This window comes from Macaca nemestrina, chromosome 5, assembly GCF_043159975.1.
Source record: "Macaca nemestrina isolate mMacNem1 chromosome 5, mMacNem.hap1, whole genome shotgun sequence".
In the NCBI taxonomy this organism is placed as follows: Eukaryota; Metazoa; Chordata; class Mammalia; order Primates; family Cercopithecidae; genus Macaca; species Macaca nemestrina.
This window is the reverse complement of record NC_092129.1, coordinates 23,189,844-23,204,344: the sequence shown is the minus strand read 5'-3', so window position 1 is coordinate 23,204,344 and position 14,501 is coordinate 23,189,844. Positions and strand designations below refer to the sequence as shown.

Genomic DNA, 14,501 nt, shown 5'->3' with positions numbered 1-14,501 from the left:
GTCCTGGGACAGGGACTACTGGGAACATATGGTTGGAAATGCAAGGGAAGACACATCCAATAGTTAGTTGGATTGTCAGGAGAGGCCTCCTGCATTCCTGTGAGTGTGGTGTTAAATAGACTCCAGAGATGGGAATGAGAGTCAAGAGTTTTTGTAACCTGGAAAGGTCTAGTTTGTTATATGGACTTGGAGTGTTAGATGGTTGGACCACGTTTTTAATTACTTGTTGGACATGTTTTTTGGCTTTATCCTGGACACCTCCTTCATCAGTTATACCCACATGGGTGTAATATGTCCAACACTGGGTGGTCCCTATGGCATCGGGACAGTTGGACTGGGTCATTTTTCCTTGGTGGTATGTACAGCCATTGTGGGAGCAGAGAGAAGCAGACTATAACATTCCTTTTTCATATAGGTGTGGGTAGTGAAGCCTGATTTAGTTTTAAAGAACATCCTTTCGAAGTTGACTGCATCAGTGTTTCTGGGAAGGGGAGGAGAGCATGCATTAGAGAAGCAAGTGCAGCAAGGGAGGGATGAAGAGGTGGCAGAAAGAATACTTAGTATTAGGAGAGTTAGAAGAAACTTAGAGGAGATCCTTATAAACGGAGTCATGGCACTCTGTAGGTGGAGCAGTAGTGGAAAGGAGGAGGGAAGAAGGAGTAAATTGTGTTAAAAGGAAGGACGATAGAAAAAAGGTTGATGTGATCAGGATTTTTGTCCCGGCAGGAGCTACAGTATGTGATCCTACTGCAAAGAGTATGGATAGTATACTGTTTAATGTCATGAAACAGTATAAGGACTCCATTAGAGAGAGCAAGGAGAGAGGTCAAAGATCATGTAGGTTTTCTGCTTATCTTCTTTTAGGTAGAGATGAGTTTTTCTTCTTTAGGATTAACTGTAGGAGTCTTTTTAGCCTGGGGTGCTTCCTTCTGAAATAGGAGAAGCAGGGCCTCCAATGGCTCACAGGTGTATCAAGGCTGGTCTGGCTGATCTTGAGACTCCTGAGCTGATAGTCCCGTAAGTTCCTCAGAGGGTGTCCAAGGTGTAACTCGGGTGTGGTGAATCCAGGATTCCACTCCTGCCACCTTAACTGCAGTGGGGATAGAGAGGATTACTGAGTATGGTCTCTCCCACAAGGGATCCGTAGATGGGAAGGTAGAGGGGAGGGACTTGACCAATACTAGATCTTCTGGTTGGAACAACTCTCTTCCTTTTTTCCTGTCACACCCTTTGGGTAAAGTTTTAAAGTTTTGTTGATATTTTGCTAGAGAAGTTATATCTTTGACCAAATTGGCCGTTTCCTGATTGAGCAGGAGGTCATTTGTGAGAAGAGGCCATCCATACAGCATTTCCTATGGACTGAGCCCCATTCTGTGAGGGGAATTTCAGATTCTTACCAAGGCCATGGGCAGGAGAGTGGGCCATGGGAGTTGCTTTCTCAAATGCCTCCTTAGTGTTTCATTTGCCTTTTTGACCTTCCCTGAGGATTGTGGCCTCCAAGCGCAGTGAAGGTGATGTTGTATTCCTAGTGCCTTGGAAATTCCTTGAGTTACTGTAGCTCTAAAAGCTGGACCGTTGTCGCTCTGTAAGCTTTGGGGAAGTCTGAATCTAGGAGTTATTTCGTGAAGTAAAATTTTAACTACTTCTTGGTACTTCGCTGTTCTGCAGGGGAAGGCTTCCACCCAATTTGTAAAGGTATCAACACAGACCAACAAGTATTGAAATCCCCTTGACTTAGACATATGGGTGAAGTTTAACTGCCAGTCCTGTCCAGGATAGTGCCCTATTTGTTCCCCGAGAGGGGCCTTATGATGGACCAAGGGATTATTTTTTTGGCACACCTTGCGGGCCTTGACTACCTGCCGGATGGTTTTGAGAAGGTTTGGCCCTGTAAATAGGGATTTGGCCATCTTATGGGTACTTTCAATACCTATATGAAAAGTTTGGTGGAGGGTCTTAAGTATTTTCCACTGGCTGGCTTCAGGTATGAGCACCTTTCCCTCTTCTGTCGCTAACCACCCTGAGGGGAGAAAACTATGTCCCCGTGAGAGTCCCCATTCTGTTTCGGTTGGGGAATACTGGGGCTTAACCTCCTGGAGGGGGTTGCTCCATGCTAAGGGCCCTTCCATGGACAGTTCTAAAGGGAAGTCCTGCTTAGCAGCAGTTTTGGCCTCAGCGTCTGCTCAGTGGTTTCCTTCTGCTGCTTCTCCTTCACCTTTTTGATGACCCTGGCAGTGTAAGACTGTCACCTCCTTGGGTTTCTGCACTGCGTGCAATAATTTCATGATTTCCTTGTGGTACTTAATGGGTGTCTCCCCGGAGGTTATAAACTCCCTCTTTTTCCGTATTGCAGCATGGGCATGTAGAACTAGATAAGCATACCGGCTATCTATCTACACATTTATTCTTTTTCCTTCTCCCAGTTCTAAGGCTCAGGTAAGTGCCACTAGTTCTGCTAACTGGGTGCTGGTCTCTGGGGGAAGAGGCTTACTCTCAAGTACTGTTGCATTGCTAACTATGGCATAGCCTGCCCTTTGTACCCCATTTTCTATAAATGAACTTCCATCAGTATGCAGGTTAAGGTCAGGGTTAGTTAAGGGGACTTCTGAGAGATACTCCTGGGCAGCATAAGTCTGGGTGATAATTTGGTGGCAGTTATGCTCTATTGGCTCCACATCCTCTGGGAGAAAAGTGGCAGAGTTGAGGGCTGCACATGTGCGTATTTGAAACACTGGTCCTTCAAGGATTAGTGCCTGGTATTTGAGTAGGTGGTTATCTGAGAGCCACAAACTTCCTTTAGCATTTAATATGCCACTTACATCGTGAGTAGTGCAGACAGTGAGATCCTTTCGTTGTATTATTTTGATAGTCTCTGATACTGAGAATGCCACTGCTGCAACCACCCATAAACAGTGAGGTCAGCCTTTTGCTACTACGTCAGTTTCCTTACTTAGGTATGCCCCTGATTGTAGGGCTGTTCCCTGGGTCTGAGTAAGAACTCCAAGAGCTATTTCTGCTCTCTCTCTGACATATAAAGAGAAATTTTGTCCTGTGGGGAGACTTAGGGCTGGAGCTTGTACTAGGGTCTGTTTTAAAGTTTTGAAGGCTGCTTCCACCTCTGGTTCCCATCCTACTAGATGGGTATTCACCCTCTGGGTCTCCTTTATCAGAATATAGAGTGGCCTGGCCATCTCACTGTATCCAGGGATCCACAGTCGGCAAAAGCCTGTGATTCCAAGGAATCCCCGCAACTGTTTCAATGTCTCAGGGCGAGGGTAAGCCAGTATAGGCTGAATTTGTTCTTTGCTGAGGGCCCTAGTTCCTTTGGCTAGGATTAGGCCTAGATATTTAACTTGTTGTAGGCAGAGCTGGGCCTCTGACTTAAATACCTTGTACCCTCTATTAGCTAGAAAATTCAAGAGATCTAGAGTAGTCTGCTGACATGAGGTCTCCAAACTGGTAGCCAAAAGTAAGTCATCCGCATATTGGAGGACTAGACTGCCTGGACTTGAGAATTGGCCTAGGTCTTGGGCCAGTGCCTGACCAAACAGATGAGGGCTATCCCTAAACCCCTGGGGCAAGACCATCTATGAAAGTTGGGACGTGTGGTCTGTAGGATCCTCAAAGGCAAAGAGGAACTGGGAGTCAGTGTGCAGGGGAATGCAGGAGAAGGCATCCTTGAGGTCCAGAACTGGACCATTCTGCTTCCTCTGGTATCTGAGAGAGCAGGGTATAGAGGTTGGGTACAGCAGGATATAAATGAATTACTGCCTCATCGATGATTCTGAGGTCTTGCACTAGTCTCCACTGACCATTTGGTGTTTGTACTCCTAGGATTGGGGTGTTGCAGGGACTGTGGCATTTTCTCACTAAGCCTTGAGCTTTTAAATGCCTGATAATATCCTCTCGTCCTTTATGAACTCCAGGCCTTAGGGGATATTGCCTTTGATAAGGAAAAGTGGTGGGGTCTTTTAGCCTAATTTGAACTGGATGGGCATTTTTTGCCCTACCGAATTGTCCTTCCAATGCCCAGACTTCAGGGTTGATTCCCTCCTCGAGTAAGGTACACAAATGGGTGACTTGTCCCCCCGTATTCATGTAGATAATAGCTCCAGCTTTGGCTAATGTGTCCTTCCCTAATAAGGGTGTGGGACTCTCAGGCATGACAAGAAAGACGTGTGAAAAGAGCAAGGTCTCCCAATTGTAGCTGAGGAGGTGGGAGAAATACCTGGTTACAGGCTGTGCTAGGATTCCTCAGATGGTAATGGATCTTGAGGATAACCATCCAGGGCAGGAGATTAACAGTGAGAAGGCCGTGCTGTTGTACGGGAGGAAATCGATTTCCTGGCCTTTAATGGTTGAGCTTACCTGGGGCTCTGTGAGGGTGGTATAAGCTGACACTTGCCCCGGACACCCTCAGTCCTGTTGCTGAATAATCTGGCTGGGGGCCTCTGGCCCAGAGAACCTTCATCGTCTGGGGCAGTACACCTTCCAGTGATTTCCTTGGCATATTGGACATGGGCGAGGGGGCTGTTTGTTTTTTGTTGAATAGTCTTTTTTAAAGTGTCCTTGCAAACCGCTCTGATAACAAGCCCTACCAGACAATTGTCCGGCTCCATTTTTTGTGCTCTTTGAACCTCCAAGGTTTGCTTGTCTGAGGTCCATGACCGAGGCTGGTCTTTCGCTTATCTTACTTTTCCCTTTTGGCCTGTTTCTCTCGGTCCTTTTTATAGAACACCAAGGTCACCAGGTTTAATAATGCCTCCAAATTTTGTTCTGGGCCGAAGGCAGACTTTTGGAGTTTTCTAATATCAGCTGCTGATCGGGTGATAAATTTATCCTTTAGAATAAGTTGGCCTTCCAGGGAATCTAGAGTTAGGGAGGTATACTTTCTTAGAGCCTCCTGTATCCTTTCTAGAAGAGCTGCAGGGTTTTCCTCTTTTCCATGTGTAATTGTGGAGAGCATTGTGTTGTTCATAGGCTTCTTCCTAATCTTAACCCTTCCAAGACACAAGTTAGCAAAATGCCTGCGGCTCCAGTCTCCATGATCTGAGTCGGTATCACAATGAGGGTCTACAGTGGGGACGTCTTTTGTGGTCTCCTTCTCCCCTGGGGCCATTTGATGTGTTTACCTGGCTGAGATACCATAAATCCCTAAAATGCTGGGCTGCTGCTAAAGCTGCCTCCTTTTCAGTAGGACTTAAGATCTGATTAAGGAGCAACATGATGTCGCTCCATGCTAGATCAAAGTACTGCCCTAACCCTTGTAAGGCATCTATATAGTTATTGGGATCATCTGAGAATTTCCCTGTGTCTGCCTTTATTTGTTTTAAATCTGAGAGTGAGAAAGAGACATGCACATGGGTGGGCCTAAATTCTCGTCCTACTGCTTGTAAGGGACATAGTTTGGGTGCCTGGTTTGCAGAGTTTACGTTTTCTTTTCGGTGTGCCTCTAACACTTGGGTGGGGCTGGATGGAGGAGAGTCAGTGAGGGAGGAGAGTAGGGCTGAGGAAAGAGGCCCTGAGCATGGAGGCAACTGTGGGTTTTTGTCATTTGGGCAAATCTTGCAGGCTTGGCATACAGCAGTATTGTCACGAAGGGTAAAGCAAGCCTGTACCTAAGGGACTTCACTCCATTTCCATTCCCGTTTACAGAGAAGATGTAGTTGTAGAATGGTGTTATAATCAACACTTCCCTCAGGGGGGCCAAGTTTCTCTGTTTTGTGAGGAGTACCAAGGCCAGGCATTGGTGCAGAAGAACATCAGCTGCTGCTTTTTTAAGGTCTCAGGGTCGAACTTGTCCCATTTATTCAGGATACATCTTAAGGGAGTGTCTGGTTTTGAAGGTGTAGTGCCCATCTGGAATTTTAAACACAGGTATACCCGCACACCTAGTTAGTCTTAGGGACTCGTCTTCCCCTTAGGGCACCCCGCCAAGGGTCAAGTCCAATTGTGCTTGGAGTGCATGGTCGTCCCTGAGCCTTCCATTTACTGGATTTAACCATGCTTACCAGCAGAATGGAAATCGTCCTTGCCCCCTGCCGTGCATCCATTGACCACTAGATGGGGCATGAGGACTGTTGGATTTATTGTGGTCCCTTTGCCAGTGCGTCCTATCTGTTCCAGGGTGGCAAGGCCTGGGTCGGGGTAACCACTGATGCTTGCATGCCAAGGCCCAGTGTACGTGGGCCTGGCCATAAAACTGTCCTTCAAGGAGGAATCTCTGAATTAGCGACAGGAGGCTTAGTAAGCTCAAAAGGGGTGGTTGATGTCCTCTAGGCCAGGGTCGACAGAACAACTGCTGTATTCTAGCCTTTTGTCCCCACTTTACGTCACAGGAGTAAGCCCCCCTCTTAAGGTGGTGCCAGTATCCTGTGTCTCAGATGACTATATTTTCTTCCTTCCAATACCCAGGATGGAATGGTTGAAATAGCAATTCAACTGCTCTAAGGGACGTACCCACACACCACAGATTGTACTTGAGAAGCACCAAAAAAAAGGGAAGTTCATCTGGGGAACAATGAAGGAAGTGTCCTAGGGCCTCTACCATCCACATGGAAATTACAGATCTGTCTTCAAATTATCCTGATGTGGGAGACCATACGCAGTGGTGGGAACTGGCCTTTCAAAGTGGCAGTCAGATGGCAACACCTGCCTAAATTCCGGAGGGCGCCACGGACAGGGAACCTCTGGACGCCACCTTAAAAACTTAAGGCTCCTAAATAGGGATTCTTGGTCCTGTTTAGTGGAAATAATCTTGCTTACGAGGTGAGGAAAGAAGTCTAACCGGCAGATATTTGGACCCAGGAGGCAGGGGTCAGAAGATGTGGCTGTCTCATGCTTAGTAACCCGTGCTGTGGGAGCCTCTGGTGGGGCCATGGTCTCAACCAGGATATCTGGGAGACTGTGGCGTTTGCTGAGCACTCCCGGGTGTACTTCGGGACCCACGGAAAGTGAAAGAGTTAGAACTGGTTCCGGGCAAACCAATGTGCCTGACTTCAAAGGGTTGGGGGTTGTCAGAGAGCCTTTCCCAGAAAGCGTGACGCCCCTGTCTTTAGTCCCGTGGTCATGCTAATTGCCTTTAACTGGCCGACAGGTGCCCAGTGTTTAGCTTCCAAATTCTAAGGAAGGACAGGACAGAATAGCAAGCGAAAGAGGTCCGAGGGTACTCACTGCGTGGTGATTGGGATACTCTTCCTGGAGTCTCCTGGCTGACTCGCCAAGATGTAACACCCAAGGTTCTTTGCCTAGCCACGCCAAAGAATTGGTGTGGTGGCTGACCACAACAAGTGACAGAGTCTCGGACCAAGAGAGAGTGAGCTGTAGGTTTTATTGAGCAGAGCGAAAGTACAAAGCTTCCACGCGTGGAAGGGGTCCTGAATGGGTTGCCACTGCTAGCTTGGGTAAACTGTAAGGCGGGAGATACATGAGGCGGGAAACATGTTACAGGGGCAAGAAACAAAGGCAGTAAATTATTAAGTGACCTGCCTTAGATATTGAGAAAAACCGAAATTGCGACTTACGCTTACCTGTTTTATGTCCTTGCAGCTGCACAGCAAGAAAAGCAGGACCTTATAGAACTTACAAACTATGTTTACAAGGAATTGGGAGGATAGATAAGGTCTGCTGATCACAGAAAAACAGGCAGTTAATCTTTTCTTTAACCCTGGTTTTGGGGGAGGGCACACAAGGAAAACTTACCGCTAAAATTATCACTGTTTATAGCTTTCTTGGGGAAGAAAACACATAAGCAAATCGTGGTGTTAGGAATATTTTAAGCATATATCCTCAATATTATTTATCCAGAACTGCAGTAAGTCCTGATGCAGGAAATGAATGAGTTTTACAGTTTTCTAAGCCCTTACTTGACCCAGGAAGCCCAGCTGGCATCACCTCTCACTTTCAATTGCATCTCCTATAAAGTGCAAGTTTTTATTATTTTTAAAATTTAATTTTAATTTTTTTTTTTAGAGACTGGAGCTTGCTACGTTGCCCAGGCTGGTCTTGAACTCCTGGGCTCAAGTGATCCCCTCCTACCTCAGCCTTTCTTTTTTTCTTTTTTCTTTTTTTTGAGAGAGTCTTGCTCTATCACACAGGCTGGAGTGCAGTGGTGCGATCATGGCTCACTGCAACCTCTGCTTCCTGGGTTCAAGTGATTCTCCTGCCTCAGCCTCCTGAGTAGCTGGGCTTATAGGCATGTACCACCATGCCTGGCTAATTTTTCTACTTTTAGTAGAGACAGGGTTTCACCATGTTGGTCAGGCTGGTCTGGAACTCCTGACTTCGTGGTCCACCTGCCTCAGCCTCCCAAAGTGCTGGGATTACAGGTGTGAGCCACTTCACCTGGGCTTTTTTTTTTTTTTTTTTTTTTTTTTTTTTTTTTTTTTTGAGGCGGAGTCTTCACTCTGTCGCCCAGGCTGGAGTGCAGTGGCACCATCTCGGCTCACTGCAAGCTCCGCCTCCCGGGTTCGCGCCATTCTCCTGCCTCAGCCTCCGGAGTAGCTGGGACTACAGGCGCCCGCCACCGCGCCCGGCTAATTTTTTGTATTTTAGTAGAGACGGGGTTTCACCGTGTTGGCCAGGATGGTCTCCATCTACTGACCTCGTGATCCACCCGCCTCGGCCTCCCAAAGTGCAGGGATTACAGGCGTGAGCCACCGCGCCCGGCCTTTTTTTTTTTTTTTTTTTTTTTTTTTAAGACAGGGTCTTGCACTGTTGCCCAGGCCAGAGTGTAGTGGTGCAGTCTTGACTCACTGTAACCTCTGCCTAATGGGTTCAAGCATTCTGCCTCAGCCTTTCAAGTAGCTGGGTTTACAGGTGCCTGCCACCACGCCTAGCTAATTTTTGTATCTTTAGTAGAGATGGGGTTTCACCATGTTGGACAGGTTGGTCTCAAACTCCTGTCCTCAAGTGATCTGCCTGCCTCGGCTTCCCAAAATGCTGGGATTACAGTTGTGAGCCACCATACCCAGTCTCCACCTCAGCCTTTTGAGTAGCCGGGATTACAGGTGCATACCATCATATCTAGCCACTGAGCACAAGTTCCCTATCCCACTCCCTTTTTCCCCCGTTTTTTTGAAGATAGTCTCACTCTGTCACCCAGGCTGGAGTGCAGTTGTGCTATTATGGCTCACTGCAGCCTTGACCTCCTCGTCTCAAGTGATCCTTCTGTTTCAGCTTCCCAGGTAGCTTTGGTTACAGGCTTGTGCCACCATTCCTGGCTTTTTGTTTGTTTGTTTTGTTTTTTTGTAGGGACAGGGTCCTACGATGTTGCCCAGGTTGGTCTCGAAGTCCTGGGCTCAAGTGATCCTCCGGGCTTTGCCTCTGAAAGTGTTGGGATTACAGACGTGACCCACCATACCTGGCCTCACGGAGCACAAGTTTTAAAATTTGAAATTCACTGTACTGGTTTTTCTCCCTTTATGGTTTGTGCTTTTTATGTCAAGTTTAAGAACTCTTTGCCTAGTTCTACGTCTTGAAGATATTTTCTCATTTTTTTTTCAATATTTTATCATTTTATGTTTTATCTTTGTGATCTATTTTGAGTTAATTTTTTATATATGTGTGTTTAGGATTCCCCAAGGCTTCTCCTAGACTCAATTGATTTTCATAAAGAATCACAGAACTTAAAGTTGTTATACTTATGGCTATGGTTTGTCACAGCTAAAGGATACAGATTTAAGTCAGTGATGGAAAAAGAAGCAAAGGACAGGGTCCAGGAGACACCAGGCCCAAATTTATAGTTGTCCTATCACTGTGAAGTCATATGCACAGAGTTCGTTTCTTCCAGCAGTGATGTATGAGAACATGTGGAATACTGAAAACTAGGTAAGGTCAGCTGAGCTCTGTGGTGTCCACGGTTTTTTGGTAGGTGGGTATGTAGGTGTGGTTGACTGCCCTCATGGATGACCTCCATCTGCAGCCCTCCAGCTGATGCCATTTGGTCCAAGGCCCCCACCATTAATCACATTATTAGCATAGACTATATGGAGTGGCCTAAAACCTCCAGGTAAAGAAAGACTTTCTTACTAGGCTGGACATTCCAAGGGCTTAGAAGTTACATCCTAGGGAGCTGGGCAAGGGCCAAATATTTCTCAGAATGTGCAAGGTGTGGGAAACCCAGACTTGCTGAGTTAATTAATCCTTATTGCACAGTGTGAGACATAGACTTGAGGTTTTTTTTTTTTTTTTCCTATTTACTTTTTGGGTAGAGTTATTATGTCTACTGTATCGTTTTTCAAATTGTGTTACCTCTTCTAGTTTCTTTTCCTTTCTATATAAGCTTAGAATATTGAAGTCTGGCTATTTGGTTAAAAAAAGGAAAAAAGAAAAAATAAGCTTAGAATAATCAAGGTACTGGAAGTAAAACTCATAAAAATTATGAGTTTGTACAAAAAAGAATACAAAAAAATCTTCCTGGGAATTCGATAGGAATTTTGTTGTTTGTCAGATTGGGGAGAAATAACGTCTTTTCTTGGTGAGTTTTCCAATCTGTGAAGATGGTGTCATCTCCATTTATTTAGATTTTTTATTTTGCTCACCAGTGTTGTATAGTTTTTAACATAGATTTTCTATACGTACGTTGTTAGATTTACACCTAAATATTTTATGTTTTTGGAGTGATTGTAAATCGTATTATATTTTCAAGTTTTGAGACATAGAACCCAGAAATAAATTTAGAAATGCATTTATAATATAGAAATACATTTGCTTTTAAGAATATAAATTTATCTGTTTGTCTGCCTGTCTGTCTGTGTATCTATCTATCTGAGATGGAGTTTCGCTCTTGTTGCCTAGGCTGGAGTGCAATGGTGCGATCTCAGGTCACCACTTGTTTATATTTTCTTAAGGATTTTTTTCTTGTGTATCAATAACGAATATTGTCCTGTAGTTTCTTTTTTTCTTTGGTACTCTCTTGATATCAGGGTTAATACTATAATACCTTTATAAACGAATAGGGAAATGTTCTCTCTTATTTTTTGGAAGAGATTGTATAGAATGGTGTTGATTCTTTTTTATACATTTGGTAGAATTTTCAGTGAAATACTCTGGGCCCAGATTCTTTTTTTTTTCTTTCTTTTTTTTTTTTTTTTTTTTGAGACACAATTTTGCTCTTGTTGCCCAGGCTGGAGTACAATGGTACGATCTCAGGTCACCACAGCCTCTGCCTCCTGGGTTCAAGCGATTTTCCTTCCTCAGCCTCCTGAGTAGCTGGGATTACAGGCATGTGCCACCACGCCTGGCTAAGTTTTGTATTTTTAGTAGAGACTGGGTTTTGCCATGTTGGCCAGGCTGGTCTTGAACTCCTGACCTCAGGTGATCCACCTGCCTCGGCCCCCCAAAGTGCTAGAATTACAGGCGTTAGCCACCACACCTGGCCAATGGGCCCAGAGATTATTAATTTTTGAAATTTTAAAATTATGAAATCAGTTTCCTTAATAGTTATAAAGTGTTTCAAATTGGATGAGTTGCTTTTGTTTTTTAGAGGAAGTGATTGATTTCACCTAAATTTATGTGTGTAGAATTGTTTATAACATTCTCTTATTATTTGTTAGATGTCTGCAGGCTATGTGGTAATGTCCCCGGTTTCATTTCAGTTACTGTTTTTTTTTCTTTCCTTTTTTTTTTTTTTTGAGATGGAGTTTCACTCTTGTTGCCCAGGCTTGAGTACAATGGCGCGATCTTGGCTCACTGCAACCTCTGCCTCCCGAGTTAAGCGATTATCCTCCCTCAGTCTCCTGAGTAGCTGGGATTACAGGCACACACCACGTTGCCTGGCTAATTTTTGTATTTTTAGTAGAGACGGGATTTCTCCTTGTTGGTCAGGCTGGTCTCTAACTCCTGACCTCAGGTGATCTGCCCACCTCTGCCTCCCAGAGTGCTGGGAGTACAGGTGAGCCACCATGCCTGGCCTCTCATTTCAGTTATTGTTAGTTTGTGTCTTCCTGCCTTGTTTTTCAGTTTTGGTAGCAGTTTGTTGATTTTACTGATCTCTGCAAAGAACCATCTCCTGATTACATTAATTTTCTCATTTGTTTTCTGTGTTCAATTTCAGCATTTCTGCTCTTTGTTAGTTCCTTTTTTTCTACTTGCTTTTGGTCTGTTGAACTCTTCTTTTTTTCTAGGTTCTTGTTAGCAGATTAGATTACTGATTTGAGAGTTTTCCACTTTTAAAATATGCTATTATAAATTTTCCTCTCAGAACTGCTTTAGCTGTGTCCCACAAATTTTGATATTTTATATTTTCATTTTAGTTCAGTTCAGTGTATTTTTTGTAATTTACCTTATGACTTCCTCTTTGCTACTCAGGACTGTAAGTGTGTTGTTTAGTTTCAAAGTGTTTGGAGATTTTCCTGCTGTCTTTCTGTTATTAATTTCTAGTTTTTCCATTGTAGCTAGAAACACTTCATGTGATTTCAGTCCTTTAAATTTGTTGACATTTGTTTTAGGGCCCACCATATGGTATATTTGATATATGTTCTGTGGGTACTTGGAAGGAATGTGTATTCTGCTCTTGTAGTGGGGGAATGTCCTATAAATGTTGATTAGATCTTGTTATGTTGAGTTCTGTATACGTGATGATTTTCTGTCTAGTATTTCTCTCAGTTGTTGAAAGATGAGTGTTTAAAAATCTATGTTATTATAGATTTGTGTATTCTTTTATTTCTATGTTTTTGCTTTATGTATTGCAGCCACATTGTTTGGTGTGTATACATTTAGAATTGCTATTACTTCTTGGTGGATAGGCCTTTTTATCATTATATAATGTCCCTCTCTGTCTTTGGTAGTTTTCTTTTCTCCTAAGCTTACTTTATTGGATATTAATATAGCCAACATGCTTTTTTTTAAATTAATGTTCACATGGCATATGTTTTATATCCTTTTACATACAACCTATCTATATTATTATTTGAGGTAAATGACTTCTAACGGCATGTAGTTGGGTCATGGTTTCTCATCAATCTTCTGTACCAATTTCTATCTTTTAATTGGTACATTTAGACCATTTATATTTAATGTAATTATTTATGTTAATACTTAAGTCTTTCTATTTGTTCTCCATTTCTGTTTTCATTATCTGTCTTCCTGTGGGTTACTTGAACATTTTTAGAATTCCATTTGGATTCATCTGTGTTTTTGAGTGTCTCTCTTTGTGTAGTTCTTCTAATAGTTGCTTTAGGTGTTTTTATATACATTGCTCTTGGTACATTAGATATACATATGTATCACAGTTTACTGATGTTATTTTACCAGTTTGAGTGGAGTGGAGAAATCTTACCTCTTTTTATATCCCTTTACCCTCCCTCATTTATAATAAAATAGTTTCACATATTTCCTCTACATATATTTATAACCACATCAAACACCCATCAAACATAATTTAAGAAACTCAGGAGCAGAAGGAAAGCCTATTTTATTTATTCATAATTTTGTTTCTTGTGTTTTTTCTTCCTTTGTGATGTTCCAAGGTTTCTTTTTTTATTGCTTCCTTTCTGTTTAGAGAACCTCCTTTAGTCATTCTTCATTCTTTTAGATCTCCAATGACAAATTATCTTAGTTTTCTTTTAACGGAGAATGTCTTGACTTCCTCTTGATTCTTTGAGGATAATTTTACTGGGTACACATTTCTAGTCTGACACTTCTTTTCTTTTACCACTTGAAAATATTTTTCTACTTCCTTTTGACCACTGTGATTTCTGATAACAAATCTGCTGTCATTTGAATTGTTTTGTGCCCTCCCTCCCCCGTTGATAAGTTGCCGGTTTTTTTTTTTTCCTGGCTGATTTCAATATTTTTTTTGTTTGTTTTTCTTCAGTTTTCAGAAATTTAATTATCATGCGCCTTTGGGTGGATTTCTTTGGGTCTTGTAGTTGAAAGTGATGGGGCACTGTCTCCTTATTGCCAGGTGGAGATGTAAGTCCCAATTTCCCACATGGCCTTTGCTGATACTTGAGGGATAAGGAAGAGCACCTTGTTACTGCTGGGTAGGGGTAGAAGTCAGAATTCCCAGGTTATCACCACTGACACCACAGTGTAGGTTGCCTTATTATTACTCAGTGATGGTGAAAGTCCTCAGTCTCAACCAGGCCTCCTCTGATACCACCTAAGGGTAGAGGGGAAGGGGTGTCCCCATATTGCTAGACAGGAGTAAAGGCCCTGTCTCCCTATTTGACCTTCTTTGATACTATTATGGTGGCACTTTTAGGGTGTTTTATTACAGCCTGGCAAGTTTAGAAGTCTAGGTACCCCACTTGGCTTTTGTTAGCATGGGTGTAGGTTCCCAAAAGATAAAATTAGTGTTATGAATTTTTTTTTTTTTTTTTGAGACGGAGTCTCACGCTGTTGCCCAGGCCAGAGTGCAGTGGCGCGATCTCGGCTCACTGCAAGCTCCGCCTCCCGGGTTCCCGCCATTCTCCTGCCTCCGCCTCCTGAGTAGCTGGGACTACAGGCGCCCGCCACCGCGCCCGGCTAATTTTTTGTATTTTTAGTAGAGACAGGGT

General features: G+C 43.5%; 1 protein-coding gene across 13 annotated transcripts in view; it reads left to right on the top strand.

The window, feature by feature from the left end:
- LOC105465504 (centrosomal protein 85 like) overlaps positions 1-14,501 on the top strand; it is a 311,447-nt gene that overhangs the window by 83,281 nt on the left and 213,665 nt on the right. Inside the window, exon 1 of one of the 13 annotated variants that reach the window (XM_011713955.2) lies at positions 8,724-9,828. The exons of the other annotated variants lie outside the window; for them this stretch is intronic. The gene's annotated coding sequence lies outside the window, so the exon portion shown is untranslated. Of the gene's footprint in view, positions 1-8,723; positions 9,829-14,501 lie in introns of those variants that run through there. 13 annotated transcript variants of the gene reach the window in all.